This window comes from Sciurus vulgaris, assembly GCF_902686455.1.
Source record: "Sciurus vulgaris genome assembly, chromosome: 2".
Classification (NCBI taxonomy): Eukaryota; Metazoa; Chordata; class Mammalia; order Rodentia; family Sciuridae; genus Sciurus; species Sciurus vulgaris.
Genome location: NC_136462.1, coordinates 53044493 through 53061591, shown reverse-complemented (window position 1 = coordinate 53061591; position 17099 = coordinate 53044493). Strand labels below are relative to the sequence as shown.

Sequence of the window (17099 nt, the reverse complement as noted above, 5' to 3'; positions counted from 1 at the left end):
GTCAGCTGAATAAACAGAGGCCACAGTAAATCACTTTGCTCTCCCCCACCCTACTGTCCTCCATGAATGTAGCTGAAGATTTGCAGAATATTTAGAAAACTTCTACTCAAGAGCAATTAATATTTTAAAGAGCATCACAGTCATTCAAAAAAAAAATTTTTTTTTTTTTTGTTTTTGGTACTAGGGATTGAACCTAGGGATTCAACCACTGGGCCACATCCCCAGCCCTTTTTTTGTATTTTATTTAGAGACAGGGTCTTGCTGAGTTGCTAAGTGCCTCCCTAAGTTGCTGAGGTTGGCTTTGGACTCACCATCCTCCTGCCTCAGCCTCCCAAGTCACTGGGATTACAGGCATGCACCACCATGCAGGGCTCAATAACGTTAGCTAACTGAATGGCAAAGCACACTTCTGAACTGTAAATCATGCATGAGCTGCAGGAATTGAAATATGTGACTGCCATTTCTTCATTGCCTGAATAGGCAACAGCACTATTTTCAGACTATGCTATAATTTTTATAGTACCTCTGTTGAATCTCTGAATGCTATTTGTTCATGTTTAGATTTTTTCAGTTTTTCTGGCCTTTTATCTATATAGGTGGCCAAATAAGCTTACTAAGAAAAAAATAGCAGTGGTAGCTGGCTCCTGTTACCATTGTTCCTTATGGTAAGAGAAACCCAGGATATAGTTATAAATGTTACCTCCTGGTTACCAATTCCACTCCTCAGGCATTGAGGGGCTGCTCAAGGATGAATATGAGCTAACAAGAAGAAATGTGCATAATTCTTAGGTTGCCTTCTTAAAGACACTTCTTCCTTCCCACCAATAACTGGAAGAAACTTAGAAGCCAAGGATGTTGAAAGATGCTTGAGATCTCCCACTAATCCTAGCCCACTCACCTCTATACTCTTCTGCTAGAAAAACTAAACTTCTGTCTGATGCCACCCTATTTGAGGGGCACTGTGAATAACATGAAAATACAAATTAGCACTGAAAGTAGATTGGCGTGACATCCACACATATGCACAAAGGTGCTATGGCTGGGAAGCTACTCTTTATTATACTATGGAAGGTCAAGCTACTGTAGCTACTGAATCTACAGTTCTGGGGACCCAGGTACAGAAAGTCAGAACATTGCCATGTGATAGTTGATTTTTCTGCTTTTATGATCCATGAGAAAGTTCATCTAAAGCAAAAATTTTTCAGTTGGCAAGCTGAAATTCAAGGGGAAAATCTTCTAGAAAAGGTTCTTTACCTGTATGTAGCCTGTAATCAAAGTCAAATGAGAAACCAGAAATTTGGAACTTTTCAGCAGTGGGAAAATCAAATGTTTTTGTATTCTCTAGCAAATAGTTAAAAACAAGACTGTCACCCAGAACAAATCCAGCTGCAAAAGTAAGACATATCTTATCCTTTGATGACCTTGGAATAGTTAACACTAAATTAAAAAAGAGAAAGATTGAGCACCAAACCTAATAAACAAATGAGAGATTTGGCAGGTTTAAGGATCAGGACCCAAAGAAATTTGTGTGTGTGGTTATTTTCACATGGAACTGCTGGCACATATAGACCTGATGAAGTTTTTGAAGGAATTTTATTGCCAAATAAATGTCAAACCAAGCATATGAGTTTCCTGTGATAACTATAACAAATTACAGTCATCCCTTGGTATCCATGGGGGATTGGTTCCAAGGCCCCTTTGTGGATTCAAAATCTAAAAATAGCAAAATCTACATATACTCAACTCTCATGTATAAAATTTTATAGTATTAAATAATTTTATAGTATACCCTCCTGTATATTTTAAATCATCTCTATAGTACTTACAATACCTAGTATGTGGTAAATGCTATGGAAATAACTGCTATACTGTATTGTTTAGGGAATAGTGACAAGTACAAACATGATTTTATTCTCAGCATTTTTAATCATGAGTTTGTTGAATCAAGGGTTTAGAATCCGCAGATAAGGAGAGCTGACTATAATGCAAACTTGGTGTCTTAAAACAACAGAAATTTTTTCTTTCACAGTTCTGCAGTGCAAAATCCCCAGATCAAGCAAGGTTGTTTTCTGCTGGAGCATCTCAGGATGAATCCATTCCTTGACCCTCTCCTGGCTTCTGGGGATTACCAGCAACCCCTGGCTTTTGACTATACCACTCCAATTTCTGCCTTCATCTTCATATCACCTTCCTCTTCTCTGTATACCATTTCCCTCAGCCTTTCTCTGATAAGAATGCTTGAGATTAGAGTTAGAGTCCACCCAAATAATCTAGAATTATAATCACATGTCAAAATCTTCAACCACATCTGCAAAGACCCATTTTCCTGTAAGGGTAACGTTGGTTCCACAGATTAGGAAGACAATTATTTGTCTTTAATGCCAGGCTACACAAGCAAGAAGCTGGCCATAAAAGATAAACAGTGCCCATGAGAGCATAATTTCCAACAACTTCTTCAAATATGACCAGAGAAGATAACAGAAGAACATCCCGGAGGACAGAGCCAAGGATCAAGGTAATAACTCCAGGGGCAAAAGCAGCAAGATGGGTCCATTAAGGAACTCATCTTCCTATCAGGGCAGTGAAGCCTTACAATTTCTACCAAAAGGGTGTGGCAACTACTCCGGACCAATAACTTCTGGATATTCTAATTGAACCTGGAAGTTTGATTTTCCTATTGCTTCTTGACATCAGGTACTAGGGGTAACTGAGAAAATGCCTCACCTTTTAGTTTAAGTTTGGTGAACATCAAACAGCTACAATCTGACCTGCTGAAGAGGACAAGCATCAAAGGCTAGACTGAACTGTTTGCAGTAACTGGGTCATATTTATGCTTGTCTGTTGTAGAGGTATGTATGTTTTATGCAGGAAAGGAGGGCCAGGAGTTAAACTCAGGCAAACAGAGAGGTAATGGTGATGAAGTCTTCTGTCACCCCTTGTTCCTTAGAGTGATAGAACCCTTAGGATTTCAGCTGGGCCATGGCTACCCACCCACAGATTATATCTTCCAATCTCTCTTGCAGTGAAATGTAGTACTGTTACTAAATTTAAATTAACAGACTATGAGTGGAAGTGATAGACATGCCTTCCTGTCACTTCCTTAAGTGTTTCTGCCTGTACTTCTTTTTCTCTTCTTCCCAATGGTCAGAAATAACACCACTTGGGGCCACCACTAAAGCCTTACATTGGGATGGCACAGACATCCCTCAGTCCTAGATCACTTAAGTCAAAACTGTTATGTAAATGAAATAAATCACGTTTCTAGTCTTTTTGTTATATCAACTTTGCCTATCATTAACTAATATAAGTTTCATTGAGTTTTGGAAAACCCTAGTATAAAACAGTAATTGTCATTTCAAGAAAATAGAAAAGATACACATATTAGAAGAATGTGAACATTCTGAATGCTCACAACTACTTTAAGAACCGGAAGTTGTAATGGCCCCCCAAAAAGCATATCTGCTTACTAATTGTTCATTCATAAGAAAACAAAAGATATTACTCATTGAGTTGAATTCTTACATTTGAACCAAAATATATGGATATCATGTTGAGTATCTACCTGACAAGGGAATACAGTAATTTAAAATGAATACAATTTTCTAATAAAAAAAAGTCCAAATATTAGAACCTCACAATGCAAAATGTACCTCAATAGTGCAGCTACTTTTTGCTTTCCACATGTATTGGTAAGACATGTGAAATTCTTATCCTGGTTGTGACTATTATAAGATAATTTTCTCTTTTCTCTCACCCTGTTCAATGCTGCTCATTAAAGTAATGATAAATGTGTTAAATAGTAGTACTTTTGCAATATAAAAAATTCAGCAAATGAATTTTTCATTTTCTTTTATAATGGTTCACAAATTTCCAACCTTAATGTCAGAGTGAATATACTATGCTTTTCTTTGACCTTCCTACATAAAACAAAGAAACCCAGAAATAATAAAATACTTTGCAGCTATATAAATGAGTATGTGCCTTGTCACAAGACAAAAGAGGTTGATGAGGTTTGAGGGTTTAGACTGAAGAACCAAGAATATATGGGAATATTCCTGTGGGAAGATGACAAGGTTATTTTTTACAGAAATGTCAACAATAGATTAAATTTGGAGTTACTCCACCCTTAATATAATAGTTGTCATAAACAAGGAGGCATGAGTTATCAGCTGTTCACATAAGCGGCTTTAGAGAATCATGGAAAAAGATTAAAAGGATATAATTTATAATCTGGGCTCTCCACAATCCTAGGGCTTTCAGTAGTGGCTTTCTGCTGGGCCTCTGGGCAGGCCCATTACTGACCTTCACCACACCACTGGTTGGCATTATGCTGTCTGTGGTGTTGACCTGTTATTCCTCAACAGAGTATTACACAATAATGCAAGTGCAATCCATGGGACTTTTAATCCCTCTTTTAAGACTTTCACCCCATTTCCAACTTAGCTGCTAGTGCACAGCAGACAGACCCATCAGAGTTGGCACTGAATTCACCTTTTGAATATGCAGTACCCAATTTCTCCATCACATGTGTGCATTGAATGTGAATACACATGAAAATATAAAAACACATTTCTTTATATCAGATTTCTTTCCTACCTGTTACATGACATAATAAACTAAGATTTATAAATAATTCAATGGAAAAACTAACATCCTGTTACTGTATTTAGGCATGAACTGTTCCTTCTCTAATTCCTTAAAACCAATTATAAATGATGACTTTTTATGTTATAGGCATCCCTTCCAAAATTTGGTACATTGCTTTTAACTTCCCAAGGGTGAACTTTTTCTACTTACATTATGAAATGTATGTGAATAATATATTAGTAGGAAAAATTACACTAGCCTAAATATGAATGCCTATTCTTTAGGACAATTATTCTTAACTATTGTTTTGAGGATCGAATGAAACGAGACCTCTCAATTAGCAAAATGCTCAATTTAGTAAGTTGTCAGTGCTAGCTATTATTATTATTATGCTTTTCTTGTTTTTCTTATATTTAGAAATAAAAATATATTTTTATGTTCAACCAGAAAAAGTTATATACCTGTCCTGCAAAATGACAAAGAATTTTCTCCTTTCTTACCAATGCTAAACAAGACCAAAAAGAGCCAATGAGTATACATGTATATCACTGTTGTGTTGACATAAAACATCTAATTTGTTTTTAAGGTGCTATCCACTTGAAGAACGTGCTTGTAAATGTATACTTTTACTTCGTTGTCATTTTGAACATCATCGTGTATGAATGTTCTACAGAGGAACAAAGTAAAACCCCTTTCTCTGGTGGCTCCTTCTCACAATTTGTCCTCTCCAAAGCTGTTTGCATTTACAGTATTCTTTATCCCTTTCTTTCCTTGATATTCTGGTTTAAAATCACACACTACAATCCCTTTCTGCAGTAAGGTGATCTGACTTCCATCACTGTGCAAACCTTGTCACCCTACACATGAGCCCCTTCCTCCTCTTCCTTTTCCATGCTCTTCTTCCATAGTATCCCCACGCTCTTAACATAAATTGGAAAATGTGGAGGCATTTTTAAACTTCCCTTCTGCCTTACCAGAGAACATGTTCTCATCAAGTTCAATCTAGTCTACAACCAAAGTATTTCTTAATATGATCCCCACTATTCCTCATGATTCCCCAACTACCACTGCTAAATTAAAATAGAATGTTGAGTGTTCTTTTTGTTTCTTGAAATGGTGCAATCCTTTCTAATTTTCCTATCTTTTAATATATGTCTCATTTCTTGTTTATCTTTCTATTGTTTCAGCATGTTTGGTATTAACTATATATCTATGGGCTCAATTATAATGATTGAATTTAGAAGCTTATCACATATTTTCCATCACTTCACTAAAATACTTGAAGAACACGATTAAAATTATGTATTTAATATCACAGTAGCCTCTGATGGCTAAGTTCTTTTATAGACAAGAGCCATTATGGATCTACTCTCAAATGTACATTAGTAAGGAATCAGTCTGCACATTATTATATGATCTTTCTTAATAATTTGATATTGATATCAAATACAAAACTGCTTAATAGTCAACTTCCCATTGGTGTTTTAATTTCAAAAATAGGATTTTCAACATATCCAATTCTTTAGAAAATATAAATAAGATAGCCCAGAATATCCTTATTTTTATGTATTCCAAAGCTGTTGATAACAATCTGAGCATAAAATAGCATGAAAGGACCTGAAGGTCAAGCTCATGTTTAAAAACTTTGAAAGCTACATAAATCAGACCTTTGTTCCACATGAAGGTGGTATGTTTATCTTCAGTGAAACTTTTTCTTTAAAGAAATGTTTGCTTCTCAAACATGCAGAAATTCAGAAAGGTTAATATTTCACAAATGATGTAAAGAATCAGGGTGGTGGTTTATTCCAAGTCGATAGGAATTCCAGAGCTGTTCTCCTGAACATAGTTCATCTCCTCTCACATCAATATCATTTATAGCATTCAAAATACATTTGAATTCAACAGCCTTCCTGGAACCCCAGAAGGGATTCATTACGTATCTTTTCCAAAGTTAATGGCTTTTTATTTGCATAAAAGTATAATTCCATCACAGCTTCCAATCAGAGAACAGAGGAGCATTATGGTTGTCTAGTCTAAAAATTTTCATGTCTGAATAGATCATAAGAATGGAGTTACATATGTGTTGCTGGACTTTTGCCTTTTATCACTGAATTATACACAATACAAAAGAATATGAAAGTTTAGCAAAACATCCTTCACAAGTATGCAGGTGCTTATCTGTTTATAGCAAAACACCATTAACCTTCTCTTCAAAGCCTCAAAGGAACCTCTACCTAGAGTACAATAATAATAGAAAAGTGTTTCCAAATATGACCCTTTCCATTTCTGTTCTGCATAATTACTAGAATTCACCTTTTAAGTAATTGTAAAAGTTGGCAGTTAAAATACTTTGAACTTTCCTTTGTTCCCTACCTGAAAGAAGATACAAAATGGCTAAACTGAAGCCCTGATGGGTGAGCCATCCATGCTCAGGACCCCAGAACAGTATGTACTTGATTTCTTGAATTTTAGTCCCAGAACTTTAATAGGAAGTAAAGGGCATTATTTTCATTTATTCAGGTAAGAGTTCTTTATTGATAGCATGGCTCCAGTCCTGCTTTGCCTAAGGCAACCCTGTTTATACATATTATCCTGGTATGATTATTATTAGTGTCCCATCAAAGAGATCTCTTTGGATAATAAAATTATGTGGCAATGCTTTTAGTAGAAGGCTACATATAGGCCAGTTCTAGGTAGGTTTCAGATAATGGGCAAAAGTTTTCTGGTCAAGGACCGAAATCCTTTTCCTGCTTAAAATCGCAGAAGCAATAGTCAATCAGATGGAAGTATGACCCAGGCCTCTTGAAAGACAGCAAGCATCCTGTGTGCTCAGGACTGGTCAGTAAGGAGAGCCTGTGAGCACCAATGCAAAATAGCCAGACCAATGTGGACTGAGAAGCCAAGAGATTAGAGGAAGACTGGGTGGGTCAAGATTGAGAACATGTAGGAAGCTACTTCTCTTACTACTCAGAGATAAGAGTTTCTCTTTCAATACCCTAGAGATGGTAGGTGAAAAGAAGAATCACACTACATTAAACCTACATATTATTGGAATTTCATATAGTGAATATGTGTGTCAATGAGACTTTGTGGACTACACCTCATTCATCTATGGTGTTGACCTCATTCCAAAGATCCTCTCAGCTGCTTGTTTTCCTACTAAAGTTATTAAGCTCTGAAATCCTTAAATGTAGATCCATGTTTAAGCTTAAACCAGTAAAATAATCTTCTCAGACACCAAAATAACATTCAGGGCAAAACTGGTAATGAAATCCAAGGATGTGTAAGATCCAGAATCATGAGGATCAGGGCTGTCCTTCTAGGGGGTCTAGGAGGATGATTTTATCCCCCAGATGCTTGAAATTAGGAGCTGCTGCATAATGTAATAGAAAATACATGGAATTTGCAATCAGGGAATTTGGACTCAGGTCCTATGTACTAACAAAACGAGCTTAATTCAGTTTCTTACCTCTGAACATCACATTCTCAGACAGAAAATGCAGATGATAATCATACTGATTTCACAGGGTTATTTTTAGGATCAAATGAGTTAGAGCATAATTATGAAGTAGAAAATGCTAGTGATACACCTAGAACCACTAGCACACTCATTCTCTTCATTCCATTTCCAAAACTCCTTTCAAACTGGTCAGATTTCAACCGGATCAAAGATGTCTCTTGCTTCCCTTGCTCATTTATTTTCTTTATCATCACTGGCACATGGGCAAGAAAGAAAAAAAAAGCAGGCATGTTGGCACACACAATTTTTTTAACCACAATTCTTTGTTGCTGTTGAATTCAGTTAACTCTGCTCTTGGATTTATTAATAATATAATTAATGGCACTTGTCTAAACACTTTACCTCTTAGCTTCTTGTTTTATTACCAGGAAGAAAGAACAATACTTTATTTTTATCTCATTCCTAATAGCAAAGATTTTTCAAACAATCAAGTAAATCCCTTATTGTTCTGAAGTCTAAGGAAATCACATGTCTTTTCGGAGGATTATGTAATTAGTGTCTACTCTCCAAGTAACCAGGAGTCAATGCACTCATGATTCATACTCTTCATGATTATCTGGCCCATATTTCATTTACAACAACATCTCTCTGTGTCAAGAAACAGTTCCTTGAAACTTTTATACTCTAGTCTAAAAACAAATTTTTCTTTTTTTGTCAATAATTAGAGGCATTCAGAGCTGAGAAATTAAATTTTTAAACATAAATTTGAAATTAGTATTGGAATTAAAAGAATTCATAAAAATCAAGAAAAAGAGATTAAGTCAAAGCCACTAACCTTTAGAAGGCAAAAAAGCAAAACTCCATTTCACAAACTTCTTTTGTGTTATTTAATTAACCATCAGTACTCAGTTCCTAAATTTCTACAGTGGTTGATAATCTCTGCTCAGCTACTCCAATGCCAATTTCTTGGAATTAGTTCTTGACTATTTTCTTAAAAGGCCTGACCTTTTAATACATATTGTCTGGTTCACATTTCACATTGCTGTAGGAAATGGGAGATGAATATTAACATTAACACCACTAATTTTCAAAATAATTAGGATAGTGACACAATTATGTAACCACTAGTGATTAGATCCCAAACAAGTGGTGGAAAATTCCCTGTTACTGTAGGCATCCATCAGTATTAATAGCATTACAAAGTTTTGTAAATTTAAAGTCTATAGTTATCAATTACAGTTATTCAAACATACCTGGAAGTGATGTTAAGCTACCAGGATATAACTGACCATAAGGAGATGTGAATATACTATAAAACTAGACTTGACAAAAACACACATGACATATATATATGTAACTATATATATATATATATATATATATATATATATAAAACAATCACTCATTTACTCAACAAGTATCTATTAAGTAGGCACTCAGTGTCAAGCATCAGTTAACCAAATTTTCCCTGAAGGAGACCTTTTTTCTAAGTAGAGACAGATAGTAAAAAAAAATATAATAAACAAATATATAGTATCTGAGAAGTCTAGAAGTATATAAGTGCAATGAAAATTGGGATAGAGATATAGTCAGAGGTAGAACACTTGCCTCAGGTTCAACCCCCAGTACCCACCCACCCCCTGCCATATACAAACAAGAGGAAAAAAAGGAGGAAGGGGAAGAAGAGGAGGAAGAGGAAATGAAGAAGGAGGAAATGAAGATCAAGATGGTGGCATAGAGAGAAATACTCTTATCTTTTGTCAATATATTTTTCACCAAAGTCGAAGCATCATTTTAACCAAGATTTGCTGCTTGTCCTGTTTCTAAATTTTATTGGGTTAGGTGCCATGGTGTACCCTATAATCCCAGTGGCTTGGGAGGCTGAGGCAGGAGAATTGAGAGTTCAAAGACAGCCTCAATAATTTAGCAAGGCCCTAAGCAACTCAGTGACACTGTCTCTAAATAAAATATAAAAAAGGGCTGGGGATGTGTCTCAATGGTTGAGTGCCCCTGGGTTCAATCCCTGGTACCAATAAATATATATATACCAATAAATAAACAAATAAATAAATAAATTAAATATATATATATATATATATATATATATATCTTGGAAAAAATATATTTTTTTCACCAGCAAACAGGTAATGCTTAAAAATCACTGTTACAAGTATCATTGCTTCTTTTAAATATCCATGAGTTTTACACTACAAAACTTTCTATTTTTATTGACATCCCTTAAATTTATTCATATTGGAGTTAATATAATACACAGCTAAAAGAGGCTTGAGAAAGAGAAGCATGCCATCTTAAATCTGATGGTATCCATTTAGTTCCAAAGGTGATATCATGTCAGTCATATCAATAAAATTGTGTTCTGACATTGTACACTAAAAACAATATCTGTAATTACTCTGGGAAAAGCAGCTGCTGCCTCAGAACAGCTGTCAATCTAGTACAGGATCAATTTATTTCAGTGAATGTCATAACTATGATAGGCTCAATAAGGTTCCAACATAGCTGTACAATCATATTTATTTGTAGGTCACTGTTGTTTTCTCTATAGAAGTACATTTTGTTTTACATGTTTCTAATGACTACATTGTTATTTTTTAAAAAATGGGTATTAGTAACATCCAGAAAATGTTAGCCACTAATGCAGTACTCAAAGCAACAAGCATACTCTCAGTTTTTCTACAAAACTGCATTTATTTCTCATTTAGAATTCAATTTAAGAAACATCAATTGAATGTCTCCTAAATGCCAGGATTTTTGCAATAAATGTGATGGTGAGCAAATCATATGCCCCATCCTCAAGGAGCTATCTCTTAGAAGGGTTTTCAGATAGCTATAAAGTTGAAAGGTGGTTACAATTGAATACACATACTAGATATTCTGATCTGCATTATAATTTGTCAATTATTACTGAGCATTCTCTGGAGCTCAGAGATTATGTCATCCCAACCTTTTGAGCCTTATATTATTTTACTTGCTTCGTTTTTCTATTTCAAATCACATTTGCAAATCTGAAAATTAGAACAGTGAATCAGGACTAAAGAAAGTGTGTGTTTATATGCAGGGCAGGCAGGCAAGGCACAGCTTTGGAAGGAACATCCTGGATAGTGGTGAAGAATAAGGAAAAGAGAGAGGATAGGAAAAGGAGTCTGGTGGTGGCCTGGCAAGATCCAGGGCTTCTATGGAAACTAGAGGCTCCTAATCTTTCATGTCATAGGCCTCTGCTTGGAATAATGTTTTTTTTTTTTTTTTTTAATATATGAAATAAATACATATCATTATAAAGAAAACCAATAAAATACAAATGTCAAAATTTTTACTGTCATAAAGTAATATGTGTGCTTCTTTTATAGCACATTACATCATAAGAGGAGGCAGCATACAATACAATATAAAGACACCTGTGGGTTATATTGATGACAAAGTCACAGGAGCTATCAATACACTGGCTTGTTGACTTCATTCATAATTGAAGGATGTGATAAATCTCATCTTCATAACTTGTGTTATATTTTACTGATTGTAAAAAAAATACACTGTTTACCCTCCTACCCTCAGATACTGGTCTGTGGTAGAGACTTACTTCCTAGTGATGCTAGTATCATTCAGAAATTTAATTTCCCAGTGCCTTATAGAAGCAGCATCTTATCAACTTCCCACATTTTACACAGAAGCACAAGCCTCATTATGCCCTTCTAACCTCCCTGTCACTAGTACTACTGGGCTCATGATAATGTGCACTTGGATAAATAGTCTTATTTATCCAGTCTTGGGCCTGATAAATGCACCACCATTAACTGTCATTTTCAAAACCTCAAAAATCACATAATACTAATCATTACTGCAGCCTGCCAGAGACACATACACACGAAAAAAAAAAAAAAAAAGTACTTGATACAGCACCAAGATAATTTCTATTAAGACACACAAACCTTAGAGGGTATACAAAATCGAGATAAGATCAAGGAACTAATTGGTTAATGACTGACAACAACAAAAACACTTAAGCACTGGGAAACTCCCTGAATTCTGTTATTCCAGGAGTAGGCTGTCAAAAGAGAAAGAATCATGAAAGCTGAATCAACAAAGGCAGAACATCTGTTGGAATGCAGACAGACATCCTGGCTTCATCAGAGCTCAAATAAAAGCAAGACATGCTGTTTGATTCATGTGTTGGTGTGGAATCAAGTGACATAAGATTGCTAGCATAGTTTCCTCTGAGACACTTACAAGAAATATTTATCAAATCACAAAGTAGAGTCACTCGCTAGTTGAAAAAAGAAGAACCAAACCTATAATGTACATCTGAGACATCATAGTTACACTCAGGGAGTTAGTGAAATGCAGGTCACGTGAACACAGCAGCCTTGGTGCCAACTCCCCTCTGCACAGAGAGAATGCTGCATCTGAAGGCAAAAATGAGAGAGAGAGAGAGAGAGAGAGAGAGAGAGAGAGAGAGATTTTCTCTTAAACAACTAAAGAGGGCCAGCAATTTTCACAAGACCAAAAATAAAGGAAAGCCATATGAGAGATAAGAGTAGGAAAGGAGAGGATGAGAGTCAGATCCACAGTGCTTCCGGAAGGCACACTCCCAGAAAGGACAAAACATGGCTGTATAATGTACCCCGACATGAGTTCCTTGCCCACAGTCTCCCAGAAATTCAAAGCCACCAGTGCACTATATGATGCTCACAAACAAAAGGCTATAAATTTTTAAAACTCCATAATGAGCTTGGAAAATGTGACCATTATCTTCTCCCATTTTCTACTAATTACTAGACTCTCAGATTCTGGTGCTACCTCATCAGTTGAGGGAACTGAGACTGAATTTTCTATTTAAAGAAAATAAAATTATCAATTATTTATTACTTACTCAATTCTTAAAAAACATTTTTGTCATAAATTTTTGAAAATGCGCTGTACTTATTTCTGTCTTTAAGCTGCTGGATCCATTTGGGTAGCCATTTCAATGAAGGGCCTGGGGGTAGGAAGAATAGTTGAATGAATCAGACATTATCATCCTATTACCACACAACTGGTGGGATTCCACATCATGAACCACCAGAAGAATGAGAAATTATACACAATCTATGTATGATGCATCAAAGTGCATTCTACTGTCATGTATAACTAATTAGAATAAATTTGAAAGAGAAAGAAAGAAAGAAAGAAAGAAAGAAAGAAAGAAAGAAAGAAAGAAAGAAAGAAAGAAAGAAAGAAAGAAAGAAAGAAAGAAAGAAAGGAAAGAAAGAAGAAAGAAAATGCTGGACATCAAAAACCATGTGAGTTACCAAACCTATGATGAGGCAAGAGAATATAAATAGTAAAAAGCCTGAATGAGCCTCAAATAATACCCCAAATTCGTTATCAAATGACTTTTGATATCCAATATAAAGTAAGTTCTTCGGGCCCTTAAATCAAAGTATTAGTCCATTTCTTAATTCAAATCTGTACTTTTTCTGTGGTTCTTCATATTCATTTCCTAGTATCTCAGAGCCGAAATAATTCCTTCTGAGGCAAATTTCCTCTCCGATATGTACACAGTTATTGCGTATCCCAAGATTTCTGAGTTGAAATTAATATTTAATGTATGTGCAATTATGTGAATCATTGATTGCAAAGATATTATAAACAAAGTAAAACAAAAAGAATAAAAAAGTTATGAGCTCATTAACCTCGACAGGGACCAATGAACTCCATCTTATTTCCTAAGACTGAATCTCACAGAGCCCATGTTCATGCTGCTTACTTAATAAACTGTGAAAGGAGACAGACGTGAGGCAGAGCCTCCAGCTACTGCACTCTTTAAATCTGTACCAGCATCCCGTCCAGTCAGCATCAGCATCATTGACATCTTCCAGGAAAGGGAGCATCCAAAAATGTTCCAAAGAAAAACTGACAGGACCCAGAAATACTCTACTTGGTGTTTTTTTGTTTGTTTGTTTGTTTGTTTGTTTGTTTGTTTGTTTTGAGTTGTAGATGGACAGAATGCCTTTATTTTATTTGTTTATTTTTATGCAGTGCTAAGGATCAAACCCAGTGCCTCACAAGTGCTCTGCCACTGAGCTACATTCCCAGCCCCTATTTGGTATGTTTTAAAATCCAAATAGTTAAAAAAAAAAAAAAAAAAAATTCTAAAACAAATGTATGATATCATGTATTAGAAAAAATAAGAATTTTCTTTCCAGAGTTCTTTCCAATTTTAATTTGGAATAGAAAAACCACTGCAGAGAATGCTTTAGCAATAAAAATGAGTAGATTTGAGGGGAAGGACACATAGTAGATTGCATTTAAAGAAATATAATTACACTTGTCCCTGTGAGAGTATTGTATATATCCACCCCATGGACGCCATCCTTGACTATATGTCTTACTTTCACAATAAAATGGAAGCCACTAGATGAACCACTTCCAAAGAGAGGTTTTAAGTATCACTACCTCTTGTGCCCTATCATGAGATTGGCATGCTCCAGATGAGTGCAGTTTCTCCAGTCCAGATACTGTAATGATGCTGACAGAGTGCAGAGTCCCAGTTGACTAAGGATAAATGAGTAGTAGGATCAAGAGAGAAATGTGTGAGGCTGGGGTATAGTTCAGTGGTAGATCGTATGTTTAGCCTGAGCAAGGTTCTGGGTTTAATAGAAGAAAACAGAAGATAAGGAAGGGAAGGGAAGGGGAAGAGGGATAGAGGAAGGGAGCGAGGAAGCAAGCGAGCGAGCAATCTTTTCCTGTAATCTACCAAGATGTGTGAGGTTTTGTTACTGCAGAATAACTTAGCCTACTCTGACTACTACAGGATTGATGGGATTACAAAGGCCAAAATTAGAACCAGTGAGCATGTTCTAGTAAATACAACTACTTGTATCTGTAGGTACTACAACTACTTTTATTTTTGTACCAGAATCCCCAAATACTCATTCACCTTTCATCCTTGGCCCATGAGATAAGTTTAAAGAGATAGCACCAAACCAGTATTGCAGGATAGAGCTCAAAATCAGTGGTTTCTGCACCAACCAACCTTTCTGGAGCAACAAATCTAAGTCTTTATCTCATTTGCTTTGAAAATTCTGTTGACCAACCAACCAGCTAGTGAAACCAGAATTGAGGACAGGTAGTTAGGGTAGGAAAGGGAATCTGGTCAAATCAAGGAATGGAGGCCATCAGAGTCTGCAAAGTTGAAGGCTGCCCCTGGGAGATTGGAATGTCAGTGTCTCCAGAGCCCTTTTGATTACCAAGGTTCCCTGCCTAACTACCCCTCCCAAAATACTGCAGGCAGGGAATTGCTAATTAATGTCCCTGGGCCCCTACCTGAATCTCCATTTGGCCCTTCCCCTCCATCTGCTGCTCACCTTTTTTTGCTATGCCACCAGCAACTCCTGGGCTTAGTCATATAGGCAGGAAGGAGAGATAAGGGGGAAGAAAACAGAACAAAGACCCTAATCTATAAAAGATGTAGGGTGCACTCATTGCTTGAGATTCTAGAACATCAGTCATGGCCCCCTTCTCCCTCCTGGGAGAAGTCTGTTACTACTTTTAAATAAAATTTTCTTAATATATGCTTACCTTGGCATGGTTCTGTGGTTGTTATACTTCAACACCTGAGGAAGCAGAACTCGTTAAGGTAAACGGCGGTGTCACTAGCACTTGATTTCTCCTTGTCACAGAAAAGGGGTAAAGTCTCATGTACAAACACAGGAGGGTCACTAGCATCAGTCCTTAAATTTTCTTGACATTTGTGACTGGCAGGTGTTTCTGTGGCACAATCGGGCCAATCCTTCAGCTGATGATGAACCTCTTTGCCTATTGATCTAGCAGCAGTTCCAACTCAGGACCAGGCTCCTCCCCAGCTGCACTGCCTAAGGACCACACCTCTCTGCTCTTATCACATTCACCTGTTCCTTTCATTGGGGACCTCTGATTCCTTTCTTTCTGGGGACAACTAATTTTTACAGCTGGCAATAGATGGCTTCCGTAGGCTTAAATCTTCAAAGCAAACGCCAGAAAGAAAAATTGACAAATTCTGCTCTCCTTCTAACCACACCTCTACTCTGAGGGCAACAGGAAAAAGGCAGGCAATCTCAGTGAAAGAGAAGAAAAGCAAAGATACAAAGACAGGAGGTAAATTTTAAATTAATCTTTTGCAACACTTGCCTACCTCTCCAAGATTACAAAAGCACTGCAGTCAGCAGGATTTCTGTGAATGACCCCCAAGATTCCACAATCTAATCACTAGAACCTGCTGATGAGAATGTCATGTTACATTTTATAGTTTGCCTTAAAACTGAGAGATCATCCAAGTGGGCCTGATCTAATCACATGAACCTTTAAAAGCAAAGAGATTTATCTGGCTAATGGCAGAGAAGAAGGTAAAAAAGAAAGTCTGAGGTATTTAAAGCATGAGGAGGACTTACACAGTTGCTTCTTTGATGGAAGAGAAACTCAAGGAGCTCAGGGCATACAGTGACAGACAGCAAGGAAACAGGGACCTCGGACCTGCAACCATAAGGAACTGGAAGCAGATTCTTCCTTAGCATTTCTATCTAGATAAAAGCCCAGAGTGCCAGATCCTTGTTCTAGATCTTATATACCTGGAACCTAGCTGAACCCAACTGAGTTTCTGACCTACAGAAATGTAAAACAAGTTTGTGTCACTGGTAATTTGTTACACAGACATAGAAAACAAATATTTTCATATTCCCTGGACCCAAATTCATAGCTACAAAATAAAGTTCCTAAGCACTATAAATGTTTCTTCAAGGTCATTTACCCTTAGTGAAACTGTTCAGTTAATTGATAGAGGCTGCCTCCTTTATCATTCTTAGAACATCGAAATAGTGTTCATGAACATGGCAATTGTGTATGTGTGTCTTTCTTTCTTTTTTTTTCTTTTTTTTTATTGTAAACAAATGGGATACATGTTGTTTCTCTGTTTGTACATGGAGTAAAGGCATAGCATTTGTGTAATCATACATTTACATAGGGTAATGTTGTTTGATGCAACTGTTATTTTTCCCTTCCCCCCACCCCTCCCACCCCT

At 36.4% G+C, this 17099-nt stretch overlaps 1 long non-coding RNA gene across 1 annotated transcript in view; it reads right to left on the bottom strand.

Moving 5' to 3' along the window:
• The window catches only part of LOC306653168, a 425241-nt gene extending 408685 nt beyond the window's left edge, over nucleotides 1-16556 (bottom strand). The window contains exon 1 of the long non-coding RNA XR_013761658.1: nucleotides 16474-16556. This is a non-coding gene — a long non-coding RNA (uncharacterized lncRNA). The remainder of the gene's footprint in view (nucleotides 1-16473) is intronic.
• Nucleotides 16557-17099: the final 543 nt, after the last annotated feature.